The sequence below is a fragment of the Balaenoptera acutorostrata genome, chromosome 14, assembly GCF_949987535.1.
Source record: "Balaenoptera acutorostrata chromosome 14, mBalAcu1.1, whole genome shotgun sequence".
NCBI classification, from domain to species: domain Eukaryota; kingdom Metazoa; phylum Chordata; class Mammalia; order Artiodactyla; family Balaenopteridae; genus Balaenoptera; species Balaenoptera acutorostrata.
In genome coordinates this window covers 28,398,681-28,417,429 of record NC_080077.1, presented here as the reverse complement: position 1 = coordinate 28,417,429, position 18,749 = coordinate 28,398,681, and positions in this window count along the sequence as shown.

The following is an 18,749-nucleotide window of genomic DNA, read 5'->3' as shown; positions in this document are numbered from 1 at the left end:
CCTTTTATTTCTTTTTCTTCTCTGATTGCTGTGGCTAACACTTCCAAAATTATGTTGAATAGTAGTGGTGAGAGTGGGCAACCTTGTCTTGTTCCTGATCTTAGTGGAAATGGTTTCAGTTTTTCACCATTGAGAACGATGTTGGCTGTGGGTTTGTCATATATGGCCTTTATTATGTTGAGGAAAGTTCCCTCTATGCCTACTTTCTGGAGAGTTTTTATCATAAATGGGTGTTGAATTTTGTCAAAAGCTTTCTCTGCATCTATTGAGATGATCATATGGTTTTTCTCCTTCAGTTTGTTAATATGGTTTATCACATTGATTGATTTGCATATTGAAGAATCCTTGCATCCCTGGGATAAACCCCACTTGATCATGGTTTATGATCCTTTTAATGTGCTGCTGGATTCTGTTTGCTAGTATCTTGTTGAGGATTTTTGCCTCTGTGTTCATCAGTGATATTGGCCTGAGTTTTCTTTCTTTGTGACATCTTTGTCTGGTTTTGGTATAAGGGTGATGGTGGCCTTGTAGAATGAGTTTGGGAGTGTTCCTCCCCCTGCTATATTTTGGAAGAGTTTGAGAAGGATAGGTGTTAGCTCTTCTCTAAATGTTTGACAGAATTCGCCTGTGAAGCCATCTGGTCCTGGGCTTTTGTTTGTTGGGAGATTTTTAATCCCAGTCTCAATTTCAGTGCTTGTGATTTGTCTATTTATATTTTCTGTTTCTTCCTAGTTCAATCTCAGAAGGTTTTGCTTTTCAAAGAATTTGTCCTTTTCTTCCAGGTTGTCCATTTTATTGGCATATAGTTGCTTGTAGTAATCTCTCATGATCCTTTGTATTTCTGCAGTGTCAGTTGTTACTTCTCCTTTTTCATTTCTAATTCTATTGATTTGAGTCTTCTCCCTCTTTTTCTTGATGAGTCTGGCTAATGGTTTATCAATTTTGTTTATCTTCTCATGAACCAGCTTTTAGTTTTATTGATCTTTGCTATTGTTTCCTTCATTTCTTTTTCATTTATTTCCAATGTGATCTTTATGATTTCTTTCCTTCTGCTAACTTTAGGGTTCTTTGTTCTTTCTCTGATTGCTTTAGGTGTAAGATTAGGTTGTTTATTTGAGATGTTTCTTGTTTCTTGAGGTAGGATTGTATTGCTATAAACTTCCCACTTAGAACTTCTTTTGCTACATCCCATAGCTTTTGGGTTGTCGTGTTTTCATTGTCATTTGTTTCTAGGTATTTTTTTATTTCTTCAGTTATCTCTTGGTTATTTAGTAGTGTATCGTTTAGCCTCCATGTGTCTGTATTTTTTACATATTTTTTCCTGTAATTGATATCTAGTCTCATAGCGTTGTGGTCAGAAAACATACTTGATACAATTTCAATTTTCTTAAATTTACCAAGGCTTGATTTGTGACCCAAGATATGATCTATCCTGGAGAATGTTCCATGAGCACTTGAGAAGAAAGTATATTCTGTTGTTTTTGGATGGAATGTCCTATAAATATCAATTAAGTCCATCTTGTTTAATGTATCATTTAAAGCTGTGTTTCCTTATTTATTTCCATTTTGGATGATCTGTCCATTGGTGAAAGCAAGGTGTTGAAGTCCCCTACTATGATTGTGTTACTGTCGATTTCCCCTTTTATGGCTGTTAGCATTTGCTTATGTATTGAGGTGCTCCTATGTTGGGTGCATAAATATTTACAATTGTTATATCTTCTTCTTGGATTGATCCCTTGATCATTATGTAGTGTCCTTCATTGTCTCTTGTAGTAGTCTTTATTTTAAAGTCTATTTTGTCTGATATGAGAATTGCTACTCCAGCTTTCTTTTGATTTCCTTTGCATGGACTATCTTTTCGATCCACTCATTTTCAGTCTCTATGTGTCCCTAGGTCTGAAATGGGTCTCTTGTAGACAGCATATATATGGGTCTTGTTTTTGTATCCATTCAGCCAGTATGTGTCTTTTGGTTGGAGCATTTAATCCATTTACATTTAAGGTAGTTATCTATATGTATGTTCCTGTTACCATTTTCTTAATTGTTTTGGGTTTGTTATTGTAGGTCTTTTCCTTCTCTTGTGTTTCCTGCCTAGAGAAGTTCCTTTAGCATTTGTTGTAAAGCTGGTTTGTTGTAAAGCTGTTGTAAAGCTGGTTTCTGTTAGCTTTTGCTTGTCTGTAAAGGTTTTAATTTCTCTGTCAAATTTGAATGAGATCCTTGCAGGGGAGAGTAATCTTGGTTGTAGGTTTTTCCCATTCATCACTTTAAGTATGTCCTGCCACTCCCTTTTGGCTTGTAGAGTTTCTGCTGAAAGATCAGCTGTTAACCTCATGGGGATTCCCTTGTATGTTATTAGTTGTTTTTCCCTTGCTGCTTTTAATATTTTTTCTTTGTATTTAATTTTTGATAGTTTGATTAATATGTGTCTTGGTGTATTTCTCCTTGGATTTATCCTGTATGGGACTGTCTGTGCTTCCTGGACTTGATTGACTATTTTGATTCCCATATTTGGGAAGTTTTCAACTATAATCTCTTCAAATATTTTCTCAGTCCCTTTCTTTTTCTCTTCTTCTTCTGGGACCCCTATAATTCGAACGTTGGTGTGTTTCATGTTGTCCCAGGGTTCTCTGAGACTGTCCTCAATTCTTTTCATTATTTTTGTTTATTCTGCTCTGTAGTAGTTATTTCCACTATTTTATCTTCCAGGTCACTTATCTGTTCTTCTGCCTCAGTTATTCTGCTATTGAATCCTTCTAGAGAATTTATAATTTCATTTATTGTGTTGTTCATCATTGTTTGTTTGCTGTTTAGTTCTCCTAGTTCCTTGTTAAACGTTTCTTTTATTTTCTCCATTCTATTTCCAGAATTTTGGGTCATCTTTACTATCATTACTCTGAATTCTTTTTCAGGTAGACTGCCTATTTTCTCTTCATTTGTTTGGTCTGGTGGGTTTTTACCTTGCTCCTTCATCTGCTGTGTGTTTCTCTGTCTTCTCATTTTGCTTAGCTTACTGTGTTTGGGGTCTCCTTTTCGCAGGCTGCACATTCATAGTTCCTGTTGTTTTTGGTGTCTGCCCCCAGTGGCTAAGGTTGGTTCAGTGGGTTGTGTAGGCTTCCTGGTGGAGGGGACTGTTGCCTGTGTTCTGCTGGATGAGGCTGGATCTTGTCTTTCTGGTGGGCAGGACCATGTGCAGTGGTGTGTTTTGGGGTGTCTGTGACCTTATTATGATTTTTGGCAGCCTCTGTGCTAATGGATGGGGTTGTGTTCCTGTCTTGCTAGTTGTTAGGCATAGGGTGTCTGGCACTGTAGCTTGCTGGTCGTTGAGTGAAGCTGGGTCTTAGCGTTGAGATGGAGATCTCCTGGAGAGTTTTCGCCGTTTGATATTATGTGGAGCTGGGAGGTCTCTGGTGGACCAATGTCCTGAACTTGGCTCTCCCACCTCAGAGGCACCGGCCTGACACCCCGCTGGAGCACCAAGACACAATTCAGAAGAAAAGGAAGAAAAAAAGAAAGAAGGAAAGAAAAAAATAAAATAAAGTTTTTAAAATAAAAAAATTATTAAAAATAAAAAAAAATTTTTAATTAAAAAAAGGAAAAAAAAATGAAAGAAGGAAGAGAGCAACTAAACCAAAAAACAAATCCACCAATGATAAGAAGCGCTAAAATTGCTACTAAAAAAAAAAAAAAAAAGGACAGACAGAACCCTAGGATAAATGGTAAAAACAAAGCTGTACAGGCAAAATCACACAAAGTAGCATATAAATACACACTCACAAAAAGAGAAAATGAAAAATATATATATACCTATATATATTAAAAAAAAAAGGAAAAGAGCATCCAAATCAATAAACAAATCTACCAATGCTAATAAAGTCTAAATACTAAACTAAGATAAGCATAAAACCAGAAACAAATTAGATGCAGAAAGCAAACCCCAAGTCTACAGTTGCTCCCAAAGTCCACCGCCTCAATTTTGGGATGATTGGTTGTCTCTTCAGGTGTTCCAGAGATGCAGGGTACATCAAGTTGATTGTGGAGATTTAATCCGCTGCTCCTGAGGCTGCTGGGAGAGATTTCCCTTTCTCTTCTTTGTTCGCACAGCTCCTGGGGTTCAGCTTTGGATTTGTTCCTCCCTGTGCATGTAGGTCGCCTGAGGGCATCTCTTCTTCGCTCAGACTGGACGAGGTTAAAGTAGCAGCTGATTGCGGGCTCTGGCTCACTCGGGCCAGGGGGAGGGAGGGGTACGGTATGTGGAGCGAGCCTGCGGCAGCAGAGGCCAACATGACATTGCACAAGCCTGAGGTGCGCCGTGTGTTCTCCCGGGGAAGTTGTCCCTGGATCACGGGACCCTGGCAGTGGCGGGCTGCACAGGCTCCCGGGAGGGGAGGTGTGGATAGTGACCACACCTGTGCTCGCACACAGGCTTCTTGGTGGCAGCAGCAGCAGCCTTAGCGTCTCATGCCCGTCTCTGGTGTCCGTGCTGATAGCCGTGGCTCGTGCCCATCTCTGGAGCTCGTTTAGGTGGTGCTCTGAATCCCCTCTCCTTGCGCACCCTGAAACAATGGTCTCTTGCCTCTTAGGCAGGTCCAGACTTTTCCCCTGACTCCCTCCCAGCTAGCTGTGGTGCACTAGCCCCCTTCAGACTGTGTTCTCGCAGCCAACCCCAGTCCTCTCCCTGCGATCCGACCGAAGCCCGAGCCTCAGCTCCCAGCCCCCGCCTGCCCTGGCGGGTGAGCAGACAAGCCTCTCGGGCTGGTGAGTGCTGGTTGGCACCGCTCCTCTGTGCGGGAATCTCTCCGCTTTGCCCTCCGCACCCCTGTGGCTGCGCTCTCCTCCGTGGCTCCGAAGCTTCCCCTCTCTGCCACCCGCAGTCTCCGCACGCGAAGGGGCTTCCTAGTGTGTGGAAACTTTCCTCCTTCACAGCTCCCTCCCACTGGTGCAGGTCCTGTGTCTATTCTTTTGTCTCTGTTTTTTCTTTTTTCTTTTGCCCTACCCAGGTATGTGAGGAGTTTCTTGCCTTTTGGGAGTTCTGAGGTCTTCTGCCAGCGTTCTGTAGGAGTTGTTCCACGTGTAGATGTATTTCTGATGTATTTGTGGGGAGGAAGGTGATCTCCACGTCTTAATCCTCTGCTATTTTGAAGGTCTCCCTCCTCATCTTTAAAATGAAACTAAAAATACCTTTGAGGTCCAGAGCTAATGGTTTGGGGTTCACCCACAGTGACCAGCAAGAGCTCTGACAATTGCTCCCTCTTTCCAACTCAGGAATGATAAAATGGAGCCCAGGAGAAGTGATGTTGCCAGGCCAGGTTTATTCCATCCCCCCAGTTTAAAGACCACTGCTCCAGGAATTCCAAATATTTCTCAATTTATCTCTCACAGTCTCCTCTCTCGGCCTCCATTTTTCTTTTTCCAAATATATGAATTTGTACACCACAATTAAAGGCCTATTCTTTTTTCTCTCTCTTTCTTTTTGTTTTTTTCTTTCTTTCCAATATTTTATACCGGGTAACGGGAGCCGGCTCTGCGTGTCGGACGTGGGGGGCCGGTGGTGTGCCCCAGCTGGATGGCTGCTGGCTGAGGGGAGGTGTTGGGGGTGGCCCACGGGGTGGTGGTGAGCGACAGCCCCCTCCGTGCTGTGCAGCCTCTGGCCAGGTGTGTGCATGTTCTCCATTACCTTTTTAGGTGAGTTACTCTCGCATGCAAGTCAACTTCTGAGAATGCTGTTTAAAGGAAGGGATAAATATAAATTTGGAATGTTTTTCTTAGGAAGGAGTAAACATAAGTGGAGTGATGCTATATGCCAGTCTTTGTCCTGGCAATTTTAAAACATTACTGCATTTCATGTTTATGAATGCCTATTGATCATTAGTCACATTTTTCTGAGGAGGTGCAGTTGCCCAGGAAGCACAGGGTCACCTTGTCAAATGTTCAGACATGAAGCTCATTATTCTTTCCCTGTAACACAGGACATAAAAATATTCTATGGTTTTATGCAAACTACTAGTGGAATTATTTTTCTGAAACATGTATTTGCTAAAGCTGAGCCTTGGGCAAGTCCTGTTAGGAATGTACGAAGTGGTGTAGCCATTTAAAATATCTAAGTTGATAACTTGTGCTTGTGAAATTTTCTTGCTCTAAAAAGACGAGTTCAACTTAAAATATGTACCTTGAACATTTTTCTCTTAAAGACTATCATTAGATGTTTTATCTTAGGTGCCAGGAGATTAGAGCTTTATATTATCTGTTTGCACAATCTACATCTATCAAAATCTGAATTTAGGCCTATATCATGGGAGTAAAATAGGCATTTTTAGACAAAGCTCACATTATTTTCTAATGCTAACCACCCTATGTTTTTGCTGTGTAGTTTGGATCTTACATTTGTGTTGTAGTTGGATATACACTTACCTGAAATTTAGCCAGGAATATGTAAACAATTGAGGATATTATTGATATGAATAATACCACAGCTCCTTCTATAAGAACTGAACATTCTCATTTATTGAAGAAGAGTTGTTGTCTAATATTGGCTAGAATCTCCTCAAAGAGTGCTGTCAGCACAAACAAAAATAAATCCTGCTGCTCTCAAGGATTTCACGGTTTAGTGAGAGAAAACCTTTTCCATTAAGACAGCACACTTACTGAGTGCTGAATATATGCTAGGCATCATCATGAGTACCTCTAAATTTGCTCATTTGCTCACAATAACCTGATTTGGACAGGGCTTTTCCTCTCCTTAGAATGAGTGTGCTCTTTTAGCTCTTGGAAACTCCCATTCACCCTCCAGAATCTTACTGAGATGGTTACCCTTGAACCTCTATGTGTTTCTATGACATAAATCACATCGAACTGAAGTTTCTTGTTTGTCTGTCTCCGATACAACAGTGAGACTCTTAGAGGGAAAGGATTTTGCCCTGTTTTGTTCATTCAAGTTATCCCCCCACACTACTCCACTTGATCAATTACTCAAATCTCTCAAAGGCTAACCAGCTGACATCACTCATATCTGTTCTCATCCTCACTGCCAGTACCTGAGTTCAACATATAAAAATCCATTTCCTTTTAGGAAGCTTCTGTGATTCCCCAGGCTGGTCAATGTCCATCACAATCTTCTGAAGTCATCCATTTTCTCCCTTGCATCCTCCAGTAGGCAATAGGGTAAGAGCCAAATCTCATTTGACTCTTTCTCTGTCTGGATAGTTACTGAAGCCTAAGTGTTTATCAAACTAAACACTTCTCCTTAACCTATTCTATTTTTGAAAAGTAAATTTTATTGAGGTATAATTTGCATATGATAAAATTCACATACTTCACATGAACAGGTAGGTGACTTTTGACAAATAACTTCTATGTACCCATCACCCAAATCAAAATATAGACTATTTAAATTTCCCCAGAAAGTTTCCTCATGCCCTTTTATAGTCAATCCACTACCTCTTGCTCCAGAAACAAGAATCTCCTTTCCATTAATATAGGATAGTTCTGGCTATTCTAGAAAATCATATAAATAGAATCGCACTGTGTATACTCTTTCGTGTCTGGCTTCTTTGACTCAGTGTAATGTTTATGAGGTTCATCCAGGTTGCCACATGTGGAAGTAGTCCCTTTTTCTTGCTGAGTAGTATTTCACTGTGTAAATATAGCACAATTTCTTGAACCATCCACTTGCTGGTGATATTTGATTCATTTTTATAGTTTGCATTTCTCTGCTGAAATTCCCCATCAATTCGTTCATTAAGATCATATTTTTCTTTAATTATTTAACATGTTTTCCTTTAAATTTTGGACATATGTATAAAAGCAGCTTTAACCTCTGTATCTATTAAGTCCATTATCTTGTCCATCTTGGTTTTGGTTTCTATTGTTCCCTTTATTTTTCCCTTGACTGCTTCTTTGTATGTCTAAGGAATTGTTTATTGAACACTGGCTATTGGAAATAATACATTTTAGAGATTCTGGATTCCGTTATATTTCCACAAAGGATGCTGATATTGTTATTTTAACAAGGACTTCAGTCATTTTGAATTCGTGTAGGGTTTGGTTTAATTGTAAGTCTTGGATGGTGCTGCCTGGTGCAGGTACAGCCCAGCCTCTGCTAGGTACCTGCAGAGAACCCACTCATAGAATTTTAAGATTCCTTCTATTCCAATGCCATGCTTCTCAGATTTCAGCTGCTTAAGCTACCCCACCCTCTTAACTCAACTTCCTTGGTTCAGTGGGACTGATGGGCTATACTGGCACCCTGCTGTCTGTGTAGCAATCAGGAAATTGTCTTTAAGCAGAGATTCAAGGAAGTAATGGGACTAACCTCATGAGCTATTCTTCTCCAGAAGTCACAGTACTCTCTTGGCCTGTTGTCCACTCCCTGAAAACAATTAACTCATATGCATTGTCTAATTTTATAGATGTTTATCACAGTAGGGCTAGTCTGGTACTAGTTACTCCATTCATAGCTGGAAATGAAAGTTCCCCTACTCTATTATTTTTCCTTTTTTTTAAACATGCACCTATTACCTTCTAACATATTAAATAATTATTTATCAGATATTCATGGATTATTGTCTGCCTCTTCCCACCATCCTGCCAGAATATAAGCACAATGCAAATAGGGATATTTGCCTGTTTTGTTCACCAGTGTATTTCAAGCATCCAGAACAGTGCTTGGCATATAGTTGATGCTTAATCAATATTTGTTAAATGAATGAATATATTATCTTAGCCATTTTACAGATAAGGAGACTTAGACTCAAAGGTCATATATATATAATATATATATGTAATGGATATTATATATATTTATATACATATGAATACATATATAGTATATACATGTATTTAAATGTCACAGAGCTAGCAAGTGATAAGACTTGTTTCTGTGCTTGTTCTCAAACTGACTCAAAAGCCTATGCTCTTCCTATGGCACTACTCTTCTGCTTCTTCTAGTTTCTAGCATATGACCAAGAAAGAGAAAAGATCGAAGCAGAAAATGAGTAGGAGGCAAAATATACCACTGTATATCTATTAACTTAAGATGCTGATTATTGGTTATTTACTCATTTAATAACATACATTCTGTATTCTATGTGTAAAGCTTTGTACACACTGATGAAATCTTACTCCTGGCTTAGGATATTTGTGAATCTGGTTTTGATTTGTGGTTTTATAATATCATTTGCTTGTGATTTTATTTACTTTATTTTAGTTTTTAAATTTTTTACCAAATGATGCTTCTTTGAATGAGAAATTGAGTTCTAGTCATGGTTCTGCTATCTACCAGCTCTGAAACTTTGGAGAAATTGTATCTTTTGTAGATCTCAGTTTCTTCCTTCCTCCCTTGCTTCCTCCCTTGCTTGCTTCCTTCCTTCCTTCCCTCCTTATTGCTCTGGTAATACTTTTTCCCACAGCTCATTTTAAATGTAGGCCAAACAAGATAATGATTTTTAAGTTATAAACTCTTATATAAATATTAAGTATTATTTAGCTATTTAGAATTTGAAGTTAGTAAGTGTATATAATGAGTTATAGATTACAACTAAAATGATATGTAAATAGCAGCAGCAATATCAAAGAACATATATCTATTTTTGTGTTAAATTGTACTTTGTAGTATGCCATAATAAATCAAACCAAAAGAAACATTTCTCTGACTTATTAACTTAGAAAGAGTGTTATAATACAGATTTACTTCAAATCTCTTCAGATCCTGCCACTGAGCTTTTTTTTTCTTGGTATAATTGGGGATTCTTGTACTAGTATAAAAATAAGATAATAAAAATAATTACAATAAAAATGAAAACCTAATTTAGAAAATAAGGACTTGGATCATGTTATTTGAGAGCCCATTCAAGAAATTGGAGGGAAATATAGTTTTGCTTCCAGTTACAAACTAGTATGATACAAAGTAAAAATTACATGAAAGTGAAAATCTTTCAGTTGTCCAAGAGGAAATGCTTTTCTTTCACATATAAACACACTTTAATAATTTTCTTTATTGATATAAATACTTGGTCTGCCTGCTTTAGAAAGTCTGAGGTGGTTAGTTGTAGTCCTCTTCTCTTCCTGTGGAAATGCAATGAGGAGCTGGTTATATGTACAGTTTGTAAGCAAAATGTAGTATCTTAAGCTGAAACTATATTAGCAACCAGTAGTTGATGAGTTAGCACTACCCATTCCAGAGACATCAATTACATAATTCTGGATTTAGTAAATACTTCTTTAAGATCACATATTAAAGGGTTAAAATCAAGTTGCCTCTTGGGGATGTTGAGGAAGGGATAATTTTTTTTTTTTTAAGAGAAAAAAAAACAGAGGAAGGACAGGCAAAGTAAAATCTAAATATCTTGACAAAAGTCTTTTGGGAGCAGGAATAATTAACATTTTCAAACTAGTGCAATAACTGAGAACTAGGTAAATCTGTTGAATAGGAGATACATGCACCAGGGCCGGTAAAAGTGATTTACAATTAGCATATAAATTATGTGTAAGTAAATACATGTTTTTAAATTACTTGAAGGCACCTTAAATAGTTTCTTTTAAATAATTTTGAAAATCCATTTAAACATTCTCAAATATTATTTTCCTCACTGCGTGGTGTGTGTGTGTGTGTTTGTGTGTGTGTGTGGAAAGCCCTTATTCCACAAAGAATAGCGCAAAGGTATATATATCATATCTGTCCTGGTCCTTTGAAGTTAAGTATCAATAGAACTGTGATAAATAATATTTGTCTAAGGGAGTCTAAATCAGGATTAACACCTTCTCCAGGATAAGAGTAAAGGAATCACTGATTATGACCTCAAGATTTTAAAAAGTCATCATGGGTGTAGTCAAAAGAGTTGTAAGTCACAATAGTCCACTGCAAGGTGTGGTGGTTCAGGTTCAGAATGTATAATGTCGCAGCACATCTGTAGCAGATACTGCTTACTCTATACTCACTTGCTACAGAATCTCAGTTTTCTACCGGTGTATCCCCATGCTTCGTGTTATTTGGGAAGTGGTGATCCCATCCTTGTCTCAGGGGTAAAAATTAATTGGGTCAAGCCAGTTATGGTAGTTAATCTCATTCCGCTTGCCACTGACCAGTTGAATGATGGGCATGGGACTCATTTCTGGTCAGTGTGAACATGGGGGGCTAGGTTTTGTTGTTTTTGGAAAGATATCCTTCTTTGTCAGATGAAGATACCAGAAGAAACAGTATAGCTTCCATATGGATGTGATGCATAGAACTGTGGCAGTATCTTGCAGCTCTGAAGAAAACCACCTGTATTCATTTGTTAGGGCTACCATAACAAAATCCCACAGACTGGGTGGCTTAAACAACAGAAATTTATTTTTTCACAGTTCTAGAGACTGGAAGTCCAGGATTAAGGTGTTGGCAGGTTTGATTTCTTCTGAGGCTGTTCTCCTTGTCTTGCAGACAGCTGCCATCTCACACATCCTCACGTGGTCTTTTCTCTAAGCACACACAGCTGGTGTCTCTTCTTGTGCATTCAAATTTTCTCTTATAAGAATATCAGTCAGATTGAATTAGGACCCACCCTGAAGACTTCATTTTAACTTAATCACCTCTTTAAAGGCCCTATCTCCAAATGCAGTCACATTCTGGGGTATGGAAGGTTAAGGTTTTAACATGAATTTGGGGGAACCACAATACAACTCATAACACCATCCTATGGGCAAACCAGCTCACTGACAATAGTAGAGAAGATCAATGAAAATAACCTGGGTCTTGGATATGAGATAATAAATATTTTTATACTGTGTAAGCAAGTTGAGTTGGTATTTTCTTTTACTTGAAATTGAAGACATCTACCAGAATCTAAGAACTGTAGAAACCATTAATGCCACCCTTTTTCTTAGACCATAGAACCTCACTAGTTATTCTATAATACTAAAATAGAATGTGGAATCTCTTTAATTGAAGAAAACACCTACATGTGTTCAAGGGTTCAAGAGTCTTCTGAAGCAGCAAGAAACCTTCCTCTTACAGCATTCTCTAAGAAAGGTTTTGTATTCTTTGGACCTAAGGACAATTCTTCAAATTTTCCATGACACATCAAGACTCAAGATAGGTACATATAGATTTACACTATGCCAATGGAAGTAATTTGATATTTGAAAAATGTTATTTAGTCCTTTTATGTGTTTTTTTCCCCATGGCAATACAATAAAGTGAATATTAATAGTCAAACAGTTCTTTAATAGTTGGATAGCTAGCACCCAGGCTCTGAATGTTCCAAGTAAACAAAATTCTATAGAAAGTTATTTCTTGTAAATATTTTATTAAATAGTTTAATGAAAAATTAATAGCTTGCATTTGTTTAGTTCTTGCACAAAACATTTTCTCACACATTGTTCTATTGAATCAGTACACCATGAGATTTGTAGACTTATTTTGCATACCAAGACTTAAGTTAAATTGTTCATGATCAATGAGTAGTAAGGATTGGAGCCAGGAACCACAGGCAGATTTTCTGACTCCAGTAGGTAGGAATTCCAATTTGTAGTACAAACATACAAACAAAAACATAATTCTGACCATAAGCATGCTATTTAAGATTCTTCTATAAAGTGGTAGACATTTGGCCAAGTTGGAAAAGAAAATGAATATACAGACATTGTATTTGGCTATAAAAGAAATGAAAGTTATTTTTAAAAGAATCAGATGGAATTTCTACAGTTAAAAAAAAATCTGAGATGAAAAAATCTCTGAATGGGCTACATACAAGGCATATTTCATCATTTTTCGGAAAACCAGTAATATAGAAACTATCTTTTAAAAAAAGAAAAAAAAAGACATATTACATACAGGGGAACAAAAATAAGAATCATCACTGAACTGAATTATAAGCTAAAAGGCTACGGAGTGACCACTTTATTTATTTTTTTTATTTTATTATTTTTTTAAATTTATTTTTAAAAATTTATTTATTTTTGGCTGTGTTGGGTCTTTGTTGCTGCGTGCAGGCTTTCTCTAGTTGTGGCGAGTGGGAGCTACTCTTTGTTGCGGTGCACAGGATTCTCATTGCGGTGGCTTCTCTTCTTGCGAAGCATGGGCTTCAGTAGTTGCAGCATGCAGGCCCTAGAGTGTGCGGGCTTCAGTAGTTGTGGCACGTGGGCTCAATAGTTGTGGCACACAGGCTCTAGGGTGCGCAGGCTTCAGCAGTTGTGGTGCACGGGCTCAGTAGCTGTGGCTCGCAGGCTCTAGAGCACAGGCTCAGTAGTTGTGGCGCATGGGCTTAGTTGCTCCGTGGCATGTGGGATCTTCCAGGGATTGAATCCGTGTCCCCTGCATTGGCAGGTGGATTCTTAACCACTGCACCACCAGGGAAGTCCCTGGAATGACCACTTACATGCAATAAAAGAAAAAAGAAATTTGTCATCCTAGAATTCTATATCCAGTGAAAATATCCTTTTTAAGATAACATAAAGGCATTTTAACACAAACAAAAGCAGAGAGAATTCGTTACTCTTCTTCAAGATGAAGAAAATGATACCAGATGGAAATTTGAATCTACAGAAAGACATGAAGAACCCCAGAAATGTAAATATGTGGGTAAATAATAATTTTTTCTCTTTCTATGGTGTCTTTAAAAGAAAATTGACTGGTGCATAAAGAATAATAAGACTGTATTATAGGTTAAAATGTATGAAAATAATACTACAAAGAGCAAGCGTAGAGAAACAAATATAGTATTTTTTATCACATTGTCTCAAATATTGCTATAATATTTGATGGTAGATTGTGAAAAGGTAAAGGTTGAAAATTGTAATCTCTTGAGTAGCCACCTAAAAATAAAGCAGTGAGGTATAGCTAATAATCTAATAGAGGATAAAATAGAATACTAAAAATAATTAATTGAAAATAGGAAAGGAGGAACAAAAAACAAATGAGACCAATGGCCAAAAAGGACACTATAAGATATTCTGTATCCTTTGTAATCAGGAGAATGCAAATTAATGCCACAATGACATACCATTACATACCCACAAGAATGGCTGAAACTTTTTTTTTGAAAATGCTGGCACAAATGTTGAAGACATATGGAGCAATTGGAACTCATTCATGGCTGATGGAAGTGTAAACTTTTACAACCCCTTTGGAGAACTCTTCAGCAGTTTCTTATAAAGCCAAATATATACCTACTTTTTGACCATTTCTAAATATTTACCCCAAACATATGTCCATTAAAAGACTTATTCAACAATATTCGTAGCAGATTTATTCACAGTAGCCTAACTGGGAACAACTCAAATGTCCATCAGTAAGGGAATGGATGAACATTTTTGGTATATTCATTCAATGAAATAATACTCAGCAATAAAAACAACAAACTATTGATACATGCAGTAACGTGGATACATCTCAAGGATATTACAGTGAGCCCAAGAAGCCAGCCTTAAAAGAGTCCATCTTCCATGATTCCACTTAAATATAATTCTACAGCAAGAAAATTAATCTGTAGTGACAGAAATCATATCAGTGGTGGCCTGGGGCTGAGAAGGGAATTGTATGGAATTGACTTGAAAGGGACGGGAGAGAACCTGGTGATGTGATGGACATGTTCTGTAACTTGATTTTAGTAGTGTTATACAAATGCTTACATTTGTCAAAATTCACACTGTACATATAAAATGGGTACAGTGTGAATTTTTTATATCATTTTATTGATGTAAATTATACCTCAATAAAGTTGATTTTAAAATCATAATGAATCACAATAATTAAGGTATATATAAACTAATATTCTATATTAATATTACCCACTTATTATTTGAATCAGAAACTGCCAATCTGGAAGAATTCCATGTTTACCTGAGGTAGTCCCTTTAACTTCCTCCTGCCCCAGTAGTCCTTCACTAACTACTGATTAATAAATATCTTTCAAACCTTCATGTTAGTTATAAATAAAGTCACAAATTTATAGAAGATTTTTGTAAAGTCACACATTTCCCAAAGTGTCTCACATAGTAAGAGTTACATATGTGTGTGGTATGAAGAAGTTGTAGTTACAACTGCTCAACTTGCAGTGAGCTAGGCTTTTTTTTTTGACTGTTTACAATGCATAGAGAGATGAGAAGGAAATTAGCTGAAATTTTACTTCTCAAGATAAGTTTGATCGGCTTCATGGTATAAAATAAGTATTATAGTTGTTTGGCAGCTGAGTCTGAAATAAGACAAATGTCATGAATCAGTCAGATATCAAGAGGGTTTCCCACATTTAGTTTGAAAGTAAATTTTTTTAAAAACACACACACATCATTTGGTTTGCATGTGACTCTAGAATTAAAGTTTGTCATTGTTGGCAATAAAAAAAATACCAGGGGACTTGTTTGTCTGCAAGAATTACTTATTTCTGCCCCTGGGTTTTGATTACTTATTATGAGCCAGAGTCTCATCATTCTGCTTCATTCCTGTCGTCTGTATCAACAGGAAACGTGGAAAGTAAAGAAGTTATTGAATTCATGCTTGACAACAGTAAAGTTTAACTGATCATTGAAATTTCTCTCATCACTGCCAAACAAGTTATTAGACTTGTGATCAAAGATTAAAACTTAATAATTAGAATTTTATTTTGTTCCCTTTCACAGGTACTAAATAATAGGTACCAAAGAACCAGAAATCAAACTGCTAAAATCTGCTTTTTCCTTTCTCAGTTAACTGTGTCAGATCCCTAAAATAGGTAGTTGAATTTAATCTTGAAAGACTTTTTTACTTTTAAAATTCTCTCACTACCTGAAATTGTGATGTAGAGTAGAAGAAAAGTAATATCAAAAGTAACTGCTTCTTACTGAGCATCCAAAAATATTTTCTAACATGCACATTTGATGAAAATTTACTTAGAGAATTTATTAAATTATCTAAACAAGTTATATTCAGACACTTTATAATATATATAGATAGATAACAATTTTAACAGTCAAAATGTGATCCATGATATTGGAATCATTTTTTTATATTGAAGTAGATGTTAAATAAATTGATACTGATTATATTTTAGGAAAAAACATATAGTTGAGTTATAGTAATTTCCATTAATACCATTAAATTATGTAAGATTGTAAAAAGTATAGGCATGTCACTTTTGTTTTTATTTCAGAACATACTTCTATGCAAATGAGTAAATAATAATCTTATATTTCTTTGTGGTAATCAGAAAAAATGCAGACTACTCTTTGATTTATGCTGATTTAATTGTCATATTTACATATTTTCTGCCTTTTGATTGGCTCATACATCTGTTCTTAATGTTTCTATGAAAATTATATTAAAACCACAAAGTCAAGGTTTTGATGAGTAGCTGAGAAGCAACCCAAATACAATATAAACACTAGAACATAATGCTTCTCATGGCTAGTAATGGGACAGGGCCATTTTTCATGGAGCTGCAGAGCCAAAGAAGCCAAAAATTAGAAATATGTCAGCCTCCAAGTTTAAGATTTTTTAAAATAGTTAAATGCTTCCAAATGTGCAAGTTTACTCAAAGCTACTTTGATTTTATTCTGTTCCTATAGCAGGAATAAAACTTTCCAAGGTAGATTAACACTTTCTTATAAAAATTCTAAATCATCATAAGAAATGTCAGGTCAAAAATTCTCTTTAAAGATAACTCGGTGGTAGCTATGTTCTTGCATGTGAGGAAGGTGAAAGTATAAAGAGAGATCTCATGAGCCATTCAGTGAACACATAATGAACAATGTGCTGGAAATTGAGAAAAGATACTTAACCATATTTTGAATCTAGACTGATTCAAATGGTAGCAAATAAATTTAAGAACCATTGAATAAGAGAATTAAGTAACATATAAATCAGAAATTATAGATAGTGCTGATTGTTTAATGTAGACTCAGGAATAAGCATTTATCATTTGTCTTTTTGCAATGGCTCAAGTGCTTGTCCCAAATAGACATTAAAGTGCTGGCCTGTAACCTCTTTGTTCCTTTGTCTTCACATCACTAATAGGTGGCGACTCAACTAGTTAGGTTCAGCGAACTCAAATATCATAATTCTATTATCCTAAAATATGTAGTCTAAAAATGGAATAATGAACCAGAAGACATGTCCATGTCACTTTCAATTATGAGATTCTTTGTCATTATCATTGTTTAACTTTGTTTCGTTTCAATATTGAGACCAAACCATAAAGAATATAAGCACCAAATTGACAGAAAATTTAGTATTTAATGGTATCACTTTCTAGTCATCTTTCTTCCATTCTCCACCCTCCAATAAGATAGATCAAGTAAGAGAAGATAAAAAGGAAAGAGAATTCATTATTTTTCACTTCTGATTCCCTCCCTATCTTTTCATATTTAATATAAATAGCATAAATAATGACGTTTTTAAAAGTACATAAAGAAAGGTGTAGTGGTATAAATTGGTTCCACCAATTTGGATAGTAATTTGGTTCAAAACAAGTATCTCCAAAACATTACATTGGAAAAACAAAGTTGCAGGGAGATACACTTGGTATGATACTATTTTTATGGTTGAAAACATTCAAAACTATATCTTTTTTATTTTTTTAATTAGTCATCAATTTTATACACATCAGTGTATACATGTCAATCCCAATCGTCAAAACTATATCTTTTTTTACTAGGTACATACACATGTAAGGATAAAAACATGCATGTAAACAACAAACATGTTATCAGAATCGTGTTTATATTGGGGGAGAGAAAAGAGAATTGTATCTAGAGAGAAAGACAGAAATATTCAATTATATTGATAATGTTTAACATTTTTATAGCAAGTGGTAGATTTGGGGGTGTTTATTACAGTGAACATTTTATACCTTTTGGCATTTCTGAAATATTCCATAATAAGAAAGTTTAAAGAAAGCGAGATTATTTAGCTTGAAGCTAGAAAAGTGATTTAATTTTTATATGAAACATGAGAATCAGCTGTTTTCTGCCTTCATAACAGAATTAGAAATTTAGTTAAATATAAGTCTCACTTCCCCAGTTTTATGAGTTCTTAAATATTACCACAGGTTGCAAAGAGAAGTTTCTGTGGCTCTTTCTGTGCATATTGAAAATGAGGCTGGATTCTTACCTTTCTCAGCAGCTTGGATGGCCCTAGCTACTATGGACTATGTTACTTCCCTACTTCCTCTAACTTTTCAGTTCTTACTGTAAGATGATAGTAGTTCAAGATGAAAAAAGAGAGGAGGGAAGAAGGAACATTTGTGAGTACAAATTATCAGAGAGCAAAGCCCATAAGGGAGGTCAAATAAGAAACATCATCGGAAATAGTCTTCTTTCATTTTTGTCCTTTATCATTAGAATTGATTTCTGAGCAAACCATCTATATCTTCAGTGTGTTTTCAATGTTTTAAATCAAAGTTTTTATTTGTATAGGAAGTCTCCTGGGAAAGGACCTTTAAAATAACCCCAAATAATCAGCCAAATGATAGAGTCAGTTGGAAAGATCTTGATCTTTCACTTTGCCATTTTTGTGTCCAATTGAGATTGTTGCAGACTGTCCAGGTTCGTTATCTCTTTTACTAAAACAAGATTTAACCTGATCCTACATCTGAAAATGAGATTTAGATTAGACCTAACACTCTAGTATTTCTGGATGAGGGATGACATTTTCAGGGTCCATTTTCTAAGTATAGAAAGAACAGACATTTCTTCCGTATCGTTTATCAGTTATTAGTGTGTAAATTTATGTTTTGGTGTGACAAATATACTGAAATACTGCCACTTCTGTTACAAATTTAGGAATCAGCCTGCATGTTTGCATA